This window comes from Rhea americana, unplaced genomic scaffold, assembly GCF_003343005.1.
Source record: "Rhea americana isolate MKP2758 unplaced genomic scaffold, rheAme1 scaffold_5, whole genome shotgun sequence".
In the NCBI taxonomy this organism is placed as follows: Eukaryota; Metazoa; Chordata; class Aves; order Rheiformes; family Rheidae; genus Rhea; species Rhea americana.
The window spans coordinates 1,721,001-1,738,279 of NW_028186645.1; the positions used below are offsets into that span (position 1 = coordinate 1,721,001).

At 48.4% G+C, this 17,279-nt stretch overlaps 2 long non-coding RNA genes across 2 annotated transcripts in view; one reads left to right on the plus strand and one right to left on the minus strand.

Annotated features, from left to right (window-relative positions):
- LOC146588674 (uncharacterized) overlaps positions 1 to 17,279 on the minus strand; it is a 53,008-nt gene extending 35,729 nt beyond the window's left edge. Inside the window, exons 1-2 of the long non-coding RNA XR_014897358.1 lie at positions 17,248 to 17,279; positions 8,014 to 8,230 (exon numbers count right to left, since the gene is read on the minus strand). This is a non-coding gene — a long non-coding RNA (uncharacterized LOC146588674). The remainder of the gene's footprint in view (positions 1 to 8,013; positions 8,231 to 17,247) is intronic.
- The window catches only part of LOC146588675 (uncharacterized), a 113,275-nt gene continuing 111,472 nt past the window's right edge, over positions 15,477 to 17,279 (plus strand). Inside the window, exon 1 of the long non-coding RNA XR_014897357.1 lies at positions 15,477 to 15,495. This is a non-coding gene — a long non-coding RNA (uncharacterized LOC146588675). The remainder of the gene's footprint in view (positions 15,496 to 17,279) is intronic.

The window sequence follows — 17,279 nt, forward strand, 5'->3', positions numbered from 1 at the left end:
ATCTTTGGCCATTTTTAAATTGATGCATTATGACCATAGAAAGAAAAAATAAAATGCAGTTAAACCCAGGGCAAAGAAATAGGCACAACTCAGAGTCTGCTCTAGGTGACTGGTGAAAGTGATTTGAACGGGCACAGCGGATCGGTCCTGACTCGCTGAAACAGTTAGTTAAAGACATTACGTGGGAAGTGTTAGAAAAGAAACTATATCCAGCTGCTCAATCCAGCAATTTAAATTTCTGAGGGTGAGAAGCACTTACGGCCATAAATAAATTCTGAAATGTATCTTTAAAATAAAGTTTTTAATTAGAACTGGCAGTTCTGAACCTGCTGTTGACAGGAGGCAACCTACTGAAAAACAGCCCAATGCAATAGATTGTAAAGTGGTGTCTGCTTGCTGCTTTAGCATTTAACAACTGAAAAAAAAAGGATAATCAACCTTTAAAATCAAAAGTTGTGTTTCAACATCGGCATTAGATTTTATTTTTTATTTTTTCCTGTGGTTAAAGCAGTTTGGAAGTTTCAGTTGTCATTTCTTATAAGAGGTGCCAAATACAGCTGTTTTCTTGAAGGATGAAACTTGTTTTACAGTAATGAAAAAAGAAAAAGAAAAAAAGCACCTGCTGTAGTAGACTCAGCTATGCTACGAACCATCCTAAAAAACTGCTGTTAGTAATCCTTTGCTGGTTGTGACCTGATTCAAGCGCTCAACTAAGCACATGCTAAACTATAGTTTGCTTAAGTTGTACTGACTTTATTGGGACTTAAACATGTGCTTAAAGATGAGTATCAGCACTTTAAGTGGGGATTTTACATGACATCTGTTTGGCAGAAAATGCCCATTTATTTTAAAATATGCCTCATTGTATGTTCCTGGGAGTGATAACWGATCCTAATGTTTTTAAAAATCCTACTTGAGGCTGAATAAAATAGGTGATTTTGTTGTTTTTCCGAACATTCATGGGGGGAGGAGGGGAAAGCCGCTTATTTTCGGAGCCAAAAGGTTAGGTGAATAAGAGAGCAAAGTGTCCCATGCCACCTGTCTCTTCCGAGAAGCATGAGTCTATCTCCGCTTCCTCCGCCTGTGGTTTGGGGGCCTTCGTGGCTTCTGCATTCCTCCTCTTTTTTTCACGTTCCTCTGACTGCTCTGTCATTTAGCAGAATCCATTTTTTGCTATAGTCCAAATGCAGTAACCCTTGGCGCTGACCTCACCAGACATGTGCACAGTGTGAGCATGACTCATGTTAGCAATGAGAAAGCCTCACGCTCTCTAATTTGGCCTTCTCGGGAAAGGGGGAGAAGAGGGGAAGGGGAAGGTTCTGATATTTCCAAACTTGCTTGCTGGAAGTATTGTGTCAGTTACGATCATTTCGTTTAGCACATAAATCTTTAGGCCGACTTGCGATTCCCAGCACACCCCTTGGAGTCTAATTGAGGAATTGCATTTCTGTCGGTCACAGACGCTGGTGGAAATGCAAGAATGCGAGGAACAATAGGCGCAGGCGAGGACTGAGTCAAAACAGATAAAGCAAAATTGCTTGTTGGACTGAAACATGGGAGCGGAGGAACGAGCTAGTTCAGAAACCCGTTGTCGCTGCTGACGGCTATGTGAATTACGGTGCCTTCGCTGCCCCCCTTAGCGTTGGGAGAGGGGGCAGCTGGCAAAGAAGGCAGGCATGCCATTAGCCTCTTCTTCACGAGAGAGGAAAGATAAGGACRTCAAAATATACCAGCACGCCACAGCCTGCAGATGCATTTCAGAGTAAGGACAGCACTTACGGAGAGATCTGGAGGAAAAAATAGCTGGGGGGAAACTGGCCCGTTCATGAGTTAGGAGAGGTAGGAGCGGGCAGTGTACTTAGCTCTAGGCGAGAGAGGGAGTGGGGTGACCGGGCTGCGCGCCGGCTGCCGGCAACGCTGCGAATCACATCAGTGTGGCTGCACAGGGGGAGCACTTGGTGGGCGTCTTTCTCCTCTGGAGTTTTTTATTTGTTCTCCCTTCCTTGGTGATTTTCTCCAATCTGAAGAACAAGATGTCCTTAATGGAAACAGATGTTTTGCTCTCTTGCATATGGGAGGGGAAAAAMCATCTCCCCCAAATAGCATAAACCCAAACAATGCTGACATCGGAGATGGGTTCCCACCAAGACGAGGGAACAAACCTCCCCGTTACGGTCCTGACTTGGCCGTGGGTTTCCCGCATGGACATGCCACTGACCCCACTGAGGTCCAGGCCCATGGTGAGCCCTGGGCTGAGGGACGGAGAGCTGGGTGCCTCCGTGAAGTGCGGACACCAAACGGAGCTGGCTTGCAGCTTTCCCCATCCGTGGTCTCCCACTGTGGGATCCTGGTCAATGGCAGCTTTTGTCATTGGCTTCAGCATAACTAGGAACTGATCCCAGGATTTAATTTAAAGCACAGCACGTAAAAACCAAAATCATAACATTCTTGCTACATTCATAGAGCTACATAAGCCACTCATTAACAAATGATAAATTCAAGAGAATATTTGATAACAAATGATGAAGTTCAAGATATTGAACTATGCTTTGCCATCTGTCTTTAATTACATTAAATAACTTGAAGCAATTAACAAGAAAGAAACACTGTGACACAAATAAATAAATCCTATTGATAGAAACAGATGAGGGAATATTTAGGAGTATCTGAATATATGTATTAAAGTCAAAAAAGCCACATAATCTGCACCCTAGGATATTACAAGCATTGTGTAGCAGATTTACACCACCATTGCCAATTATTTTTGAATTATTTTTGAAAAATTGTAGTTACCTGGAGACACACAGAGAAACAAGAGGAAAGCTCTGTATGACTATCTAGAAAGGAAAATAYGCAGTCCTTCCAACTAGCATGGTGTCTCAGTCTTGTCCTTAGAGAAACTAATATTAACAGAAAAATATACAAAGTTTAAGGTTTCATAACTGTGGGCCTAAAACCAGTCACGTAAATCCACATGCTTGTAAGTGTTTAGGCAACAGCGAGGATTAGTCTCTTGAGCACTTTGTGGGATTTAAGTTCTAGTCTATTTTTTTCAGTATTCAAATACAATTGTTTGCYTTTTCTGTTTAGGCACTTAAAAAACGAGTGCTGTACGATAGCGTTCAAGTGACCGCTGAGCAGATTAAGAACTGGCCGCCTGATAGACGTCGAGTCGCTCCTGACGGAAAGCTTTGGAGCTTTGCAAGCCTGCTAGTCTAGAAGATGATCCTAACCGGTCTAGAAACGAGTGTGCCGCTAGTAAGAGAGTGCTGGCAAATTGGGGGGGGGAGAAACAGAATTGCTGGAGGGCTAAATACGTGCTGAGGACGGAGCAGCTGAAATGTGGAAGGCTGCAATCCGCCAGCACCGAGAGCTTTAAGTCAGGCGGCCGCACTGATGCCCTGGGGATGGTCTCCCTGGAGAGGGAGTTGCGTCCCCTGTCAACGAGGGGACGCAACTGGGCCTTGGCGCCAGTCCGACGGGGTGCTAACGGGGATTAGYGTTGCCTTTAAGTGAGTTCGCAGAGAAGTCCGGGTCGAGCGTGGTACTGCCTGTACGGCAGTGATGTGTTATCCCGCCGGAGCGTGCAAGAAAAGCCAAAGAAGGGTCAGAAAAGAGGCGTAAGCGCTCCTTGCAGGCTGCAGAATATGCTTCAACACGTTTTTTCTAAATGAGATGACTTGATTACAGCACGTAATTACAACAAGAAAAGAGAGTGGCCCGAATCAGAAGACTGTATTACAAAAATCAGTGGGTAGAAATTTAAGCCAGGCTAATTTAAGTGAGCCATGAGGCCTGGATTTTCAGCAGGCAGCACGACAAACTGCTGAAACAAACTGCCTAAGAAAGTGATAGCGTACGTACCAAAACTGGACACATTGCTGGAAAATACTTGTTAGTCAAACAGAAATGATTGGGCTCAGGATGTGGGGAATGGTGCGCTGCTATGGTCTGTGACACAGAAGGCGTTCGAGGAGATGAGTTAATGGTCCTTTCTGGCCTCAAAAGCCATAAATCAAGGAAAATGCCTTAAACATTTTAGGCCAAATTCTTCGTATTTCATACAGCTAAGTCATCCACTGATCCCAAGGAAAGACTGAGGCAATAGTATCGGGAGCGGTAAGCAGTATGGGCTTGGAAAGAACGAGGCTCGTTAAATGTACCTGCGGTGTTAATACACAGTATTGTGCCTCTATCTGCCACAGGTTTGGAGATCCAGCCTGCAAGCCGCAGTCAGGCTGATCTGAATCAGCCCTCGGGAGGCAAGGTAGCGCGCGTGGTAAGTGACGGAGAGAGGAGGAGATCGGGCGGGAGCGCAGAACAGCGGGTACCGAGTACCCCGAGTACGCAGTTTGCTACAGGTTCAGATATTCGAGCGGGGAAGCAGCACAGTGACTGTTTTGGAGGCGAGCACTGCTGTGTGGACTGAAACGGGAGAAAGACTGCAAACAAAGGGCAACGATCAGCTGCTGGGTTATCACGCGTGTGGAAATGTGTTGTGGGTCACGGCAGGGACTTTTGACGGACATCGTTCTATTTAATATCTCTGTTGGTGATCTCAAAGCAGAGGTAAACAGCACAATAGCGAAATGTGCTGATGGTACTAAACCAGGAAGGAATGCAAACAGCAGACAGCAGATAAATGATATCAAAGGACCTGCAGATATTAGAAAGCTGGGTACAAAACCCTCCAAACAACTCACAAACAAAAAACAAACAGAAAAGAAGATACGCTGGTATGCACATGTCCCGGCTGATAGCGTTTCAAGGTATAGCGGGCAGCAGACGAGATAGAAATGAGATATGAATTTGCATTGCAGTAAAGGCTGTGTACACAGAGACATATATCATGAAGCGCAGAGGTAATAGTCCACTTGTAAAACTCTGTGAAACTACATTCAACTCTGTGCTCAACACTGCTAGCCACCGACTGACTGGAAGGAGCTGGAARAAATCCCATAATGATTCAAAGGCTGGAAAAATCTCTTCGGAGGAACAGCCGAGGCTCAAACCCAGCATCTCATTTAAGCATAAACTGACCTTAATGTGCGTGAGCTGTAGTGTTGACTTACGACTCCCTTTATTGCCCTGTTAGGTGGCTTTGACAGAGGAACTACACATGAGCCAAAGGGTGCACGTGCAAGCACGGGGTTAGAGCGGAGCTGGAGGGGCTGGGCTGCGTGCGCGGGGAAAGGTGGTAAAAGTCTACAGGCCCCGGAGCACTGAAAGGTGCGTGTTGGCCACACCAAGATCAGCCCGTGGTCATGTGTGCATTTCTGTAAGGCTGTGCTGCATGCTTACACTCGCAGCGAGGGTCTGCAAAAAATCAAGCCTTTTTGGTTATTTTTTTTAAAAGTAAAAATTGGAAGGCAGTCAGATAGTCTTTCAAGGGGAATTCGTATTGCTGGGGTTTTAGGATAGGATTGAATAAAGCATGGCAGAAGGCCCCTGAAGTAGAGCTTTATACCTTTACATGGGAAAGGTTAGGAGCTCTTTCTTATCTCAGGAATCCCTGATTATATGGAGCTGCCACAAAAACTCCATAATTCAAGGTGGGATGAACTATTCCACTGCAAACTCTGCAATCATCTCTGCAACTTTTTCTAAAAGAATTYCCTTTTGCTTATTTTCAAACCAAGGCAAATTAATCTTTAAAGAACAGGGTTATGAAATGATGAACTGGGATCACATATATACTGGGAATCTCTCTTCTGCACAAACATTTATTATGCTTATAACAGAATTATCTGAAGTAGAGGGCAGTTTGTTTTCTAAGAATGGCATTGGGAGGGAGTTAGTACTTGATTCCTACTGAAAGTCAAGAGAAAGTGAATACCCAGCTCCTTAAACTCCTAAAAAAAAAAAAAAAAAAAAAAAGTCTGAAGCAATGTTTAAATTTTGCTCAGAAATAGTAGAAAACAATAACTCTCTTCTGGAAAAATTAACACTTCAGTGCTTCATTTAAATAATGATTCTGGAATTATAATGCAATTAGTATCACACTATTTTGTTATTAGTATTAGCAATTCACTTTGTTTTAAAAAAACAACTATTACTTTATTTTATCTTTCAAAAATGTAATACTGAAAATGGAGGTGTTGACATTGGCAGGGCTTTATTCTTGGAAAGTTAGCAGGCACTGCTCTGGGCTTGACTAGTGAATATCTATAAGAATTTAATAAAATCACTGCATAGTTTATTAAGAAAGCAAGCAGGAGTAACAAATGAATGATGACTAGAGTAGAACTTCTCTTGCTAAATCTCAGTTGACCGAATGCTTGAGTGTCAAATTTGTCCTCTCATTTGGAAGCCAAGATATGGGGTTAAATCGTCCACTTGAATGAGTATCTACAGCTCCTTCTCCTTTTGCTTCTTTCTCATTTTCCTTTGCGGTCTAGTTTCATATTGCACTGCTTCATGCATTCCCTATTGCTTTTTCTCTCCAGATAGGATGTCTCTATAAGCTAGTTCAAGCGACTAACTCACAGCCTATTGCGCTTCTCACACAGTCACTTAGTAACATTCAGCACGCAGTTCTCTTTGCACGCAGAATTGCTACAGCAGATGTTAAAATTGTTATGTGTAGTACAGTACAAAAGCTACCAAAAGAGGGCAACATATGAGCCAACAATGAGAAATGTATTCTGACAAGTTTACAGTTGTATATTTGTGAAGCCCTTCCCCCTTTCTTTTTGATAGAGCAAGAAACTTTAGCACAGTTGGTCAGAAAACAGAATTTCCATTCTATGGGAAATTCCAGCTGTTAAGGAAAAAGGCAAAAATGCTGAAGTTTTCACAGAATGAAAATTCAGAAAAAAAAAGGTTTGGAATGATGATAGCATTCCATAAATGTCAAATCATTCTCACACTGAAAAGCCTCAAAATTATAAATACATTAAAATATTCAATTTAATAGGAAAATATTAATTATATGAATATTATAAAGTTCAAAGCAAAATGAAATGAAACAAGGAACACCTATGGGAAACTTAAATGTTTTCCCTTTATGTAAAACAATACTTCTAATGTTCTTGAATGTAAATGCTATTTTAATTTGTCTCTATTAAAAATGTCAAAAAAGTATGCTCTCAAAAAAAAGCAGGTTGCATTTTCTGAAGGAATATGTTTCTTCTGAAGGTTGTTCATTTAGATTTTTCTCTCGGTGAGATGCCTGAGAGAATGTGACTCTACTCTTATTAATCCTGCAGAAGACTAARGTAAAGCAGCCCCGTCCCAGGACGGTCGCTGCGGCTGCGGTTGTGGAGACAGGCAAAGCGCGGTCCCAAACGGCAGCTCTGTGAGCTCAAGAGCTAGGACACCCTGCACAACGCAGCCTGCGCAGTCGTTGGCAAACAGTTCGTTATAAACAAAGTTGGGTTTTTTTTCAATGTATTCAATAGTACTCCAAGGAGTTAGACAGTCTTGAATATATGCCAGCATGGCAATGGATACAGTAAGCAAATATAATCCACCTCACTTAGGGTAAATATTTGGCTACAAATGTATTGAGAGCTCTTGAATTCTTTACACACGTCTATGATGAGAACCAGAGGAAAGGCAATGGAGATGTAAAGACTGGAGAGTGATTTTTTTTCTTCTCTTATCAGCTGCCCAGATAGGCTAGCTGCCAGTCAAATTAAAAACCTCACTGGAKGAAATGAATGAAGGCCTGTAGGTGTAGAAATGTGCTGTTTATACAGCTGCACCAAGTTCTGCTAATGATCAACCAGTAGAGGCCAAGTCTTCGTGCAGATACACAAAATGCTATGGCAGTGTCTGGGAGGCTGACCATGGAAATCACAGCATCCTCTGTTTTGTTTTGTTTTTTTTTTTCCTTCCTTTGTCTTATCTCTTTTTTCAAGACTAAATTCTGCTCACTTTCGTTGTGGCTCAACTGCTGGAAAGTTGCTGGGAAGGAGGGGAAGGAGTAGGCACAGGGAGACATTCACTTGGGGCAGATCTATGCTCCATCTGGAGGGCAATGAAACATTTGGAAAGTTTGGAAATACTCACCCGTCCAGAAGACAGGATGTTCTGCTTGCTGGAGCAGTATCTTATCTTCTGTCATTTGTCCATGCCCTGCTTTTGCATCTGTATTTCTGTTGATCCCAAAAGAAGGGACGATTCATTCCTCCTCGCCGGAAGCGAGCAGAGGTTCTGTCTGGAGACCTTCTCTGTTGTCTGATCCACCGCACGAACAACGGCTCCGTATCATTCACCTGCTGAAGGCCTGCAGAACCACAGAGTGCAAAATTTCTGTTCAGAACAGGAATGACCTGGCTGTGTGGCGACAGCAAGTGTACAGCTTTCGCATTTGGGATACGCAGGAAGCTATTTATATTACTCTGCTTGGACCTCGTTWTTTTGCGTGGCTTGTCTATTTTTGATTAGTGTCCTGATAATCCGTCTCGGGCAAGGCTGTTACCCYTGGGAGACAAACAAGGGACTGTTATGGAATAGAATAAATGTATTTTAATGGCACAGGGAGGATCAACCCGCTTGTGTTTATCTGTAGGAAGTGTCTGACTGCCGTCTTGCACTGCCACCTTACCCGGCAGCTCAGTGGCAGGGGTCTATCCGGGCTCCGTGAGGGAGTGAACCGGCCCATGCACACGGAAACGCGGATTCTCATAAACGGCTCTGCGTAGTCCTTCGCTTCTAGACTTTGCCGCATTCAAACCCAAATTCTGGGAAGCCACAATAACACTGACAGGAATCACTGTAGACTAGAAAGTGATTACTCTGGCTATGTGAACATGGACCAAATCCTTATTTCTTGCCTAGGAATGATTTTCAAATGTGCCTTGGTTTCTCAGAGCGAGCATAACCCGGGAGTTGGGTAATGCAGAGGGATGCATTACCCGCTKTGCAGAGGCGGTGCGTGAGCCCGGTTACATCACACCTCAAGCCCGGAGGGAAATTCGGTGTCCAGTCATGTGTTTTCTGTCYCCTGCCACTGACTCATGTGGTTAGTCTGTTTCTGATTTTTCTTCTCTGTGTAGTTTAAGGGCAAGTCTGTGGTTTGCCCCATGTGCCCAAGTGAGGGAGCAAGGGTGCAGAAGACTGCCTGAAAATAAATAAATCAGAAACAGGCTAATTACAGGGAGGGACGCCAAGGGACGGAGAGCACACAGCATCCTCGCGATCAGAYGTGCCTGCCCCGCTGGAGGAGAGTCCGGTGGCTCAGCACGCGGTGCAACTCTGCCCGCGCACACGCAAGCGAGCCAGAAGTCCTCTTCTGGGCCCGGCTGAGTAAAACCCTCTCATGTGGTTTGCCCGCACGGCCCAGCGCAGTGCAGCGCGGGGAAGAGCGGCTGCCCCGAGGCAGGGCTGTGGAGGAGCCAGGCTGCGAAACGAGCAGCCTGCTCCGGCCTCCCCAGCGCATCCTCCGGTAGCCAGCAGGGCTAAGCCGACACGAGGAAGGATGTAATCTACTACTGGTTGTTTTATGCTTGGAGCACGTTACTTCCTCCCGCAAATAGGCGGATAGTCATGGATGTCGCTGTGACTCAGCTCTCCCAGCAGCGCGGCCCGGCTCGGTGCCATGCCTATACTCGAGCGGCCCGGGGGTGAATCAGGAAGGCTTTKGATGTCATTCTCTGAGTGCCACACCACAGGAGACAAAGACTTCTTAATGTAAAGTCAGGCTATCTCTTAAACGTAACCATGAAACTAACTTTGACTTGCCAGCAGCTGATACCGGCAGTGGCCTCCCTCAACCGCCCTGGCACTTAGCATAAGAAATGTCATTATGTGGGTGGATTAGGCAGGACCTGTCAAAGTTGTGTGCGCGCTCTCTGGCTGTGTTTCCTTCCCTGAGCTAATAATGCCGAGGAGATGAGGAGTGGGCTGACACATTTTCTGGCATGTGTCATGTAACCCAGTGAAGAGGAGGACATGTCAGCCACAAGACTTTACTGCTTTAGTAAAGAGCAGGCAGAAGTGACATGCCGCAGCCGTTAGCAGCCTTAATCCTAAATGTATCCACACTGCTTGGGCTTGCATCCTGGTTTCAGCTTCCCCAGGGCTCTCCGTCAGAGGCGCAGATGTGTTTGGAGGAGAGGACAAGGAAATGTATCCTGATAGCTAGTGTTCAAATTCAGGGAAGTAGTGGGGACAGAGGAATTTGCACAACACATTAACTGCAGACAGACCCCAGCAAGCTTTACAAGTTARCTGTCATGATCTCCGTAAGAACCACTGACTCCACTGACTTGCTGGAATATAGGGGGAAAAAGGGTGGAGTTTTTTTGCACTGTGGAGAAATACTACATAACCGCTCAGCAGAAGGTACAAAGAGTACCTGCAGGTGCTATGAGGTTTTTAAGACAAGATTCTAAGACAACAAGAGACTAATGGAATTCAGGACACAGTGAGTGTTGCTGGCTCCCTGAACTGATGYGAGGGGAGTTGATAGGAGAACTGGGGGAGAGAGCATTCTCCAAGGCCCAGCACAACCACAAGATAAATCATTCTCAYGGGAAAAAAGAAGAACAGTGTATTCCTTCTCACAGAAAAGTCTAGTCTCGCACAGCTCCCTGCTGAAGTCTGTGCCGAGGAGCTGCAGGTCAGCCCAGGGGCCGAGCAACACCAGGCGGATTCTTCACAGATCACCACAGGCATAGCAGAAGCTAGAATAACCATGTTTACCCTGCATGACTGAAATGCCATCTCCTGTCACTACCAGTAGGTTGCAGGCTGTGTTTGGTTGTTGGGGGAAAACACATCGGGACACACTGTTGGGAAAAAGCTAGGTGTCAATCGCATGCTACAAAACACATAGGTTGCAGAGCTGATAGGAGTTAGAGCAGGGACTGTACTCAATTCATTGGGAAGAGAAATTGCACTGTTTTCCTTGTAGTTCACAAATCTAAAAAAAAAAAAAAAAAAAAAGGCAGCAGCTACTCTGTAACTATAGGTCAACCATGACTGCTCTGCTGTAGCACCTCCTGCAGCATCTCAGGTCAGAACTGCAATCCCTGGTTGCCATGTCCCGGTTTCCTGTAAAACTCAGGAACAGTAGTTGCAATGGTTTACGCTAGGCACATGCATTGAGTGGCTAAAAATACAGCTTGACAGGTGTAGAGGCAGCCCATGCCAACGGGGGAATGGCACGACAGCCATGTAAGGATGGGAGCGCCTCCTCCCTTCACCTGCCAACACTGAGCCACAACATGGAGCTACAGTAAGTAACCACCGAGCAGCTACACCCCCTGCACAGGCACATCTCTCCTGATATGGGTGCTGTGCCTGTGTTAGGTACAGTTGGTTTGCAAGTCAGTGCCTAGTATATGGGGTCAAGGACAGGAGCTTCAGGGTTGCACCAGGATGCTGAAGGTGCCAAATCTGCAAGAGGGAAGCAAAAGACAGAGGAAAATGCCTACCTACACTTCTGACATTCATGCAAAGATTGAGAGACAACCTCTATCACCATGATGCCGGACACAGAAATCGTATTGTCCCATGATCAGAGTAACCCTGCTGAGATTGCCAGATAGCATCACATCTCTGGTTGTGTAACACTGTCGTGTTCGCTAGGTCCTGGGCCTTCAGTCATTATTGAGCTAAGTGTTTGTGCACTGGAGAGGGAGTCCAAATATTGTTAAGCACTAGAAATGTTAGCTACGTGTCATTTGTTAAGAGTAATGCAACTTGGTGCCTCATATGGTCACGTATTGAAAGGAGTAACTCTGTGGAGAGACAAAATATGTGCCAGAAGGGATAAAGGAAAAGCTTTCATCTGTATATGAGCACATGACCTGCAGGGTACACAACAGTGTTCAGGTAGATGCTAGTGTTTTGTAACTCAAAGGTCATGTAACTTGGGGAAAAAAAAAACAAAAAAAAAAAAACAGTGTTGCGGCAATGTTTTTCATTTACAGCCAAATAAAGATCAGACCAAACTCTGCATGTTCATTTGTTGCTTTTGTTTTCCCCCACCTTGTTTGTTTGCCTGCTTTCTTGCAAGGGAAAGCATATGTTGCTGGTTGCTTGTTTGTTTTTACTTGAAGTCATATTGCATGCAATTTTCTGATCTCTTACAGAGCAGAGAGGCTAGTAAATGTATCTTTGTCCATGTACAAAGACTGACGGATAGCTAATAAAATGCACATCTCTGCAATCCTTTCACGCTTAAGGTCCCCAAGCAGAAGTTGTGGGTATTCAAATAAAGTAGGACTGATCCAAAATGTACATATTTAACATAGATAATAGCAGCCCCCAGATATGTGCCTCTTTCTGCAGTTGAAAATCTGTCAGTTGAACAAAGAGCAGGATACAGTGTGAATCAGGCTGTCCTAAAAAGCTTTATGTGATAGACACACTTTATGGTGTTATTTCCATTTTTCTCACATTTCAAAAGCAGACTCAGACCCTAATTATCATGAGGACAAATTCCATAAAATCTTTTTTTTTTGTAGTGAAGGACAGCAATGTATTTTAAAAGTCAGAATATATGTTAAAAGACCACAGTTTGTCCTAAGGCTCCTATGGTTCAGACTACAAACCTTCTCCTTGTTCCTTCCTTCTAAACTTCCTTCTAAAAAGTTATTCCTGAAAAGTCATTCTGCATATGATTTTTGCTATTTTTTTCAGAAAGAAGAAAATATAAATGAGCTGTAAAGCTCATGTTGTTCTGAACTCTCCCTCCTTTCACCGATGAGTTCATTAAACAAAATTCCACAAGAAACAAATGTTATTAGGAGATTAGCAGAATGAACGCCAGAGTTCAGATACTAAACATTTTTTTAAAAAAACAGAGGGCTTAATGACGTGAAGGAAGTTGTAGTTTAAACATCAAGGTCAATTATTTCGTTAAATATTATTTAAAAGTTACTTGCCTTGAAACAAAACCAGAGCTATCCATTTCCCAAAAATGCAAACAGATTATTCTGCTCCTGTTTGTCAGCTTCGCTAGATAACTTCTATTTGATCTTCAAATGAAAACAGTTTCTGTTTCAGATTTATACAACAAGCTGCCTCTAAAAAGAAAAAGATCTTAAGGTTGGAACTGCTGTTTACTTTCCCTTCTAATCCTATGAGAAGATTTGCATAAGAAAAGCAAGTAGATTTGAGTCTAGGTTTTTCTGTCTACATCGAACGCACGAATATCAGCCACTACTCTCTGTTTACTCAGAAAGAAAACGATTGCTTTCATAAGTCAGGTGAGCAGGAAATCCTTCAGCAAGCTCACCTAGATTCTTCTGAGAGTAACAGGGGGTACTTATTCAGGACTAAACGCAGTTTAGTTAAATAATTGTAGTAGTCAAACATCTAGAGTCTAAAACCTAAAAACTTCTAATTCTGGGTATGTTTCCTGATACTGTGCACCTAGCTTTAAAATAACATCCAGAATTGGTATTTCCTGGATCTTGAAAAAGCAGCCTCTTGTGTTTGCAGGTAGCTGTTTCATAGATTATAAAATCATCAGTCTCCTTCAAGAATTAAGGAAGCAGGACAGTGCTGAGTGATCAGTCCGTGGTGTCTGGAGTAAGTCCTCATAGCTCCAAACGTGACACCTGGACCTTGGAGCAGATCTGTTAATTCTACTCCTGGATAGGAACAAGGAGCCATACCTACAAGAGTGTTATGAAGCATGATAATTTAATGTGGGTAACAGCCTTTGAGATTCTTTTGATGCATAGAGAGGCAAYTTATTATTTTATAGGAACAGGATTAGAAGGGATGTTTTGGATCACTGGGTCAAATCCCTTGCCATGGGTGGTAACCACTTCTCAGAAGCTGGCTCCCAAACCAGTCAAGTTCCATCTTCCAGCCTCTTTGATTCCTTCCCTTCCATGGAAGGCCTTTCTGGGTCCTCATTGCCCTGATAGGGTGAAGCTGATTTTCTGTTTCCAGTTTGAATCCCTTCCTAATCCCTTTGTACCAATTCTTTCTTTTATTATTATTTTTATTTGGGAGGAGGGGAGGGAAACTGTCTCATCATTTTAGGACTCATCTGAATTTTCCTCTGAGCCCCAGGCACCTGGTGGAAAGATGCCAGCAATGCTGTAGACTGGTTCGACGTACCAATAAAAATAAAATAAAATGAAAAAAAGTCCGAGTAAGAAAAGCACCATTCTTAGAAAGCCTCCAGCTTTCCAGCTTGAGCACAAACAGCTTCTTATTTAGGACTCTCCTCGGGTAAATCAACAGCCCCGGGGCGAGGGGGCCGCAACTCTTGTGGTCTTGCACAAACCCAGACCCTTGGACGGGGAGGGGGAGGGAGGAAAGGGGAGAGGAGAGGGAACCAGCCTCAGACCACTGCTGAGACCTCGGTCGAGGGGGGCGAGTTCGCCTTGCTGGGGCGAACTAGAGCAGAGGAAAACTCCCTCCGTCCCGGACGCAGGTCCCCGTCCGCCCCGGCGGGGCTCTGCCCTGCGATCCCTACCCGCCCCGGCGGAGCTTTGCCTGCTCCCCATCCGCCCCGACGAGGCTCTGTCCCGCTCCCCGTCCGTCCCGGCGGGGCTTTGCCTGCTCCCCGCTCGCCCCGGCGCGGCTCTGCCCCGCGCCGCCGCCACTCCCGGCTGCCGCCGCCGGCTCGGACGCGGGGCGCAGCGGCTCGGCGGGGAGGCAGATCCGCGCTTTGACCCTTGGCTCGGGTCTCCCCCTGCCCGAGGAGCAGGTGTCGTTCCTGGAGCTGAGCTCCCGGGGACTGGGGCCGAGTTTTCGTTTCTCTGGTTTTGTCCTCCGCGCTTTCCCGCACCGCTCCTTTCCCCTCGCAATGGCAGCCCCGAAGGCTGGCGGCCGGGCGGCGGGGTGCCGCGGCGGGGGACGGGGGAGCCCCGGGCGCGAACCGGAGCCACCAGTGGGCTGAAACGGGAGCGAGTGCGAGGATTTCCCCTCGCCAGGGTAGGGGGCAGCGGCAGCCGGTACCCCGTGGCCTGCGCCCTCGGTTCCCACGGGTGACAGCAGCGCTTGCCCGTCGAGGAATCGCGCTGCGGACAGCAGCTCCCTGCCCCCGCCGCGGGGCACGGGCAGCACCGCGGGGGCGAGCGGAGCCGGACGGAGCTGGGACCCGACGGACCACCGGGAACTGCCACCACCGGTCCCCGGACCGGTGCGCTTCGAGCCCGTGGCGGCACTTGGCTCTGGAGGGGAGCAAACACCCTCCCCCCCAACAACCAGACCAACAGAGCCTCCAGTCCCCAAACCTAGTAACCCTTCAGCAACAGGCATCAAACTCCCTCGAAAAGCCCCGGTCGAAGCTCGGCGCCCTCAAGACAAACATAAAACCAAAAAATTGAGTGAGTCAACGGCACCGCCACGGAGCAGCTCCGCAGCGGCGGGGCGAGCGCCGCGCACCCAGCCCGCGGCGGGCGGAGGGGCCCGGGTCCYCCCGCTCCCGGCCATCACCCTCGCCTTCCGCCGCCGATGGCTGGTTCCTGAATTCCTTCGAATTTCACCACCATTCCCAAACCGGTGGCTGGGTGGGGGGAAGAGGGTTAAACCCCAAACCCAATTACATGAAACTACCAGGAATAGACGCAGGTGGAGGTGAGGGAGAGCGCTCGCAGCCGCGCGGGCTGCCGCAAAAACTGCGGGTGCGCGGGCAGGGGAGGAAGCAGAGAGCATCTCCCGCGGGCTCGGAGACGTGAGAGGCGCAGGGGAAGGGGCATTTCCAACGAGGGAGCGGCCGGGGCCGCAGCGCTGCCCGCCTGGCCGGGCGCGCACCTTCCGCCGCTGCGCAGCTCCGCCGGGACCTGCGCGGCTTTTGCATGGGCGATCGCGCCCGGCCGGCTCGGATCGAGCCGTTCCGGGAACAGGCTACTAACAGCTCACCAAAGGAGAAGGCGAGGGGGAGGCGCGGGCGGGCGGGGGGATGAAATAAAAGGCTAAAGAAACAGCGCGATTTTGGGATCGGGACCAAATCCTAACGTGTTACATAAAAGCCACGGGAGGTTCTTATCAGCAAGCCCGGCCTGAAGAGGAACAATCGCCAGGAGCGGCTCCAAAACAACCCCGTTAAAGGAACAATTGTGAAATGCCAGCTTCCCACCGGAGCACGAACAGCAGGAGCCGGGCATGTCCTGTCTGCAACCGGGCTTCTGACAAGCAACAGAGAGAGGGGAGGGGGCGCGGGGATCCTCTCTTGACAAGATTTATCAAGAAACATTTAACTGGGCTTTAATCATATTAGCAAGAGCCCAATTAGGGCTGAGACCGAAGCGAGGCGGCCGGCGGGTTGGGGAGAGGAGGAGGAGGGGGGAGGAGGAGGAGCGAGCGCTGGAGTCACTCGAGGATAAAGTCTTTTCATCAGGCTGCGCTCTCGGCAAGCAGAGGAGTGCGAACAATCAGTGCCCTTCACTGGGGGGACGGGGGAGGGAGCGGGCGGGGAATGTGTGTAAAGGATCATTAAGGCCAGGCAGAAGGAGGTTTTTGTTGTTGTTGTTGCTGTTTTTAATTATTACGGTTATTAAGGTGTTGTCTCCGGGCTCCCTCGGGCGCTGCTGCCGGGGAAGCGGCGAAGCGGCCAGGAGGCACCTGCCGCGCCGGTGCAGCGAGGGGCTCCACGCTCGCTCCACCGCTCCCCCGGGGGAGAAACCCCGGAAAAGCCCTCGCCCAGCTCGCCCYGCCGTGATGCCGAGGACACCCCCGGCTCCGGAGCGGCGTCCCGGTGGCGGGCGGCGCGGCGCTGGAGCCCCCCCGRGGCAGGAGGGCTTCTGCCCGCGGCTCACGGACCCTCCGCGCTCCCCCGCCCTGCTTCAGCGCCGGCCGCCTGYCCTGCCCCGCCGGAGCCGCCCGCGCCGGCCGTCGGGGACGCGGGACGGGAGGGCAAGGAAACAAGGGCAAGGACACGGAGGGCGCTGCAACGACGGGGAAACGCGAGCGGCGGCGATGCCCCGCCGGGGGCTCGRGCGGCGGCGGCGGGCGCAGCGGAGCGGCTGGCCCTGCCCGCGGCTTTCGAGACACCGCCGGCCGCTGCCAGGAGCTGCCCGCCGGCCCCGGGAGATAACGCCGTCGGGCAACGACCCACCTCTCGCCCAAGAGCCGCACCGCCGCACCGCGCGGCAGAGGGCCGCCGGCCTTTATTTTTTAATTATTGTAGTGCATTTTTAAACATGGCATGGCTGGGGGGCCGAGGGGGGCTGCCCTACACGAGCACCCGCGGTGCCGGCAGCGGCTCCCCCCGACCCCCGTCCCCTCTGCCGCCGGCCCGCTCCCGCCTGCCCCGCGGCGGGGGGCAGCGCCCTCCCCGCCGTGCCCGTGCCCCCGCCGCCCCCTTTGCCGCCCCTGCCTCTCGCTTACCTTCCCGGCCTCTCCGCCGAGGGCATTCGCCC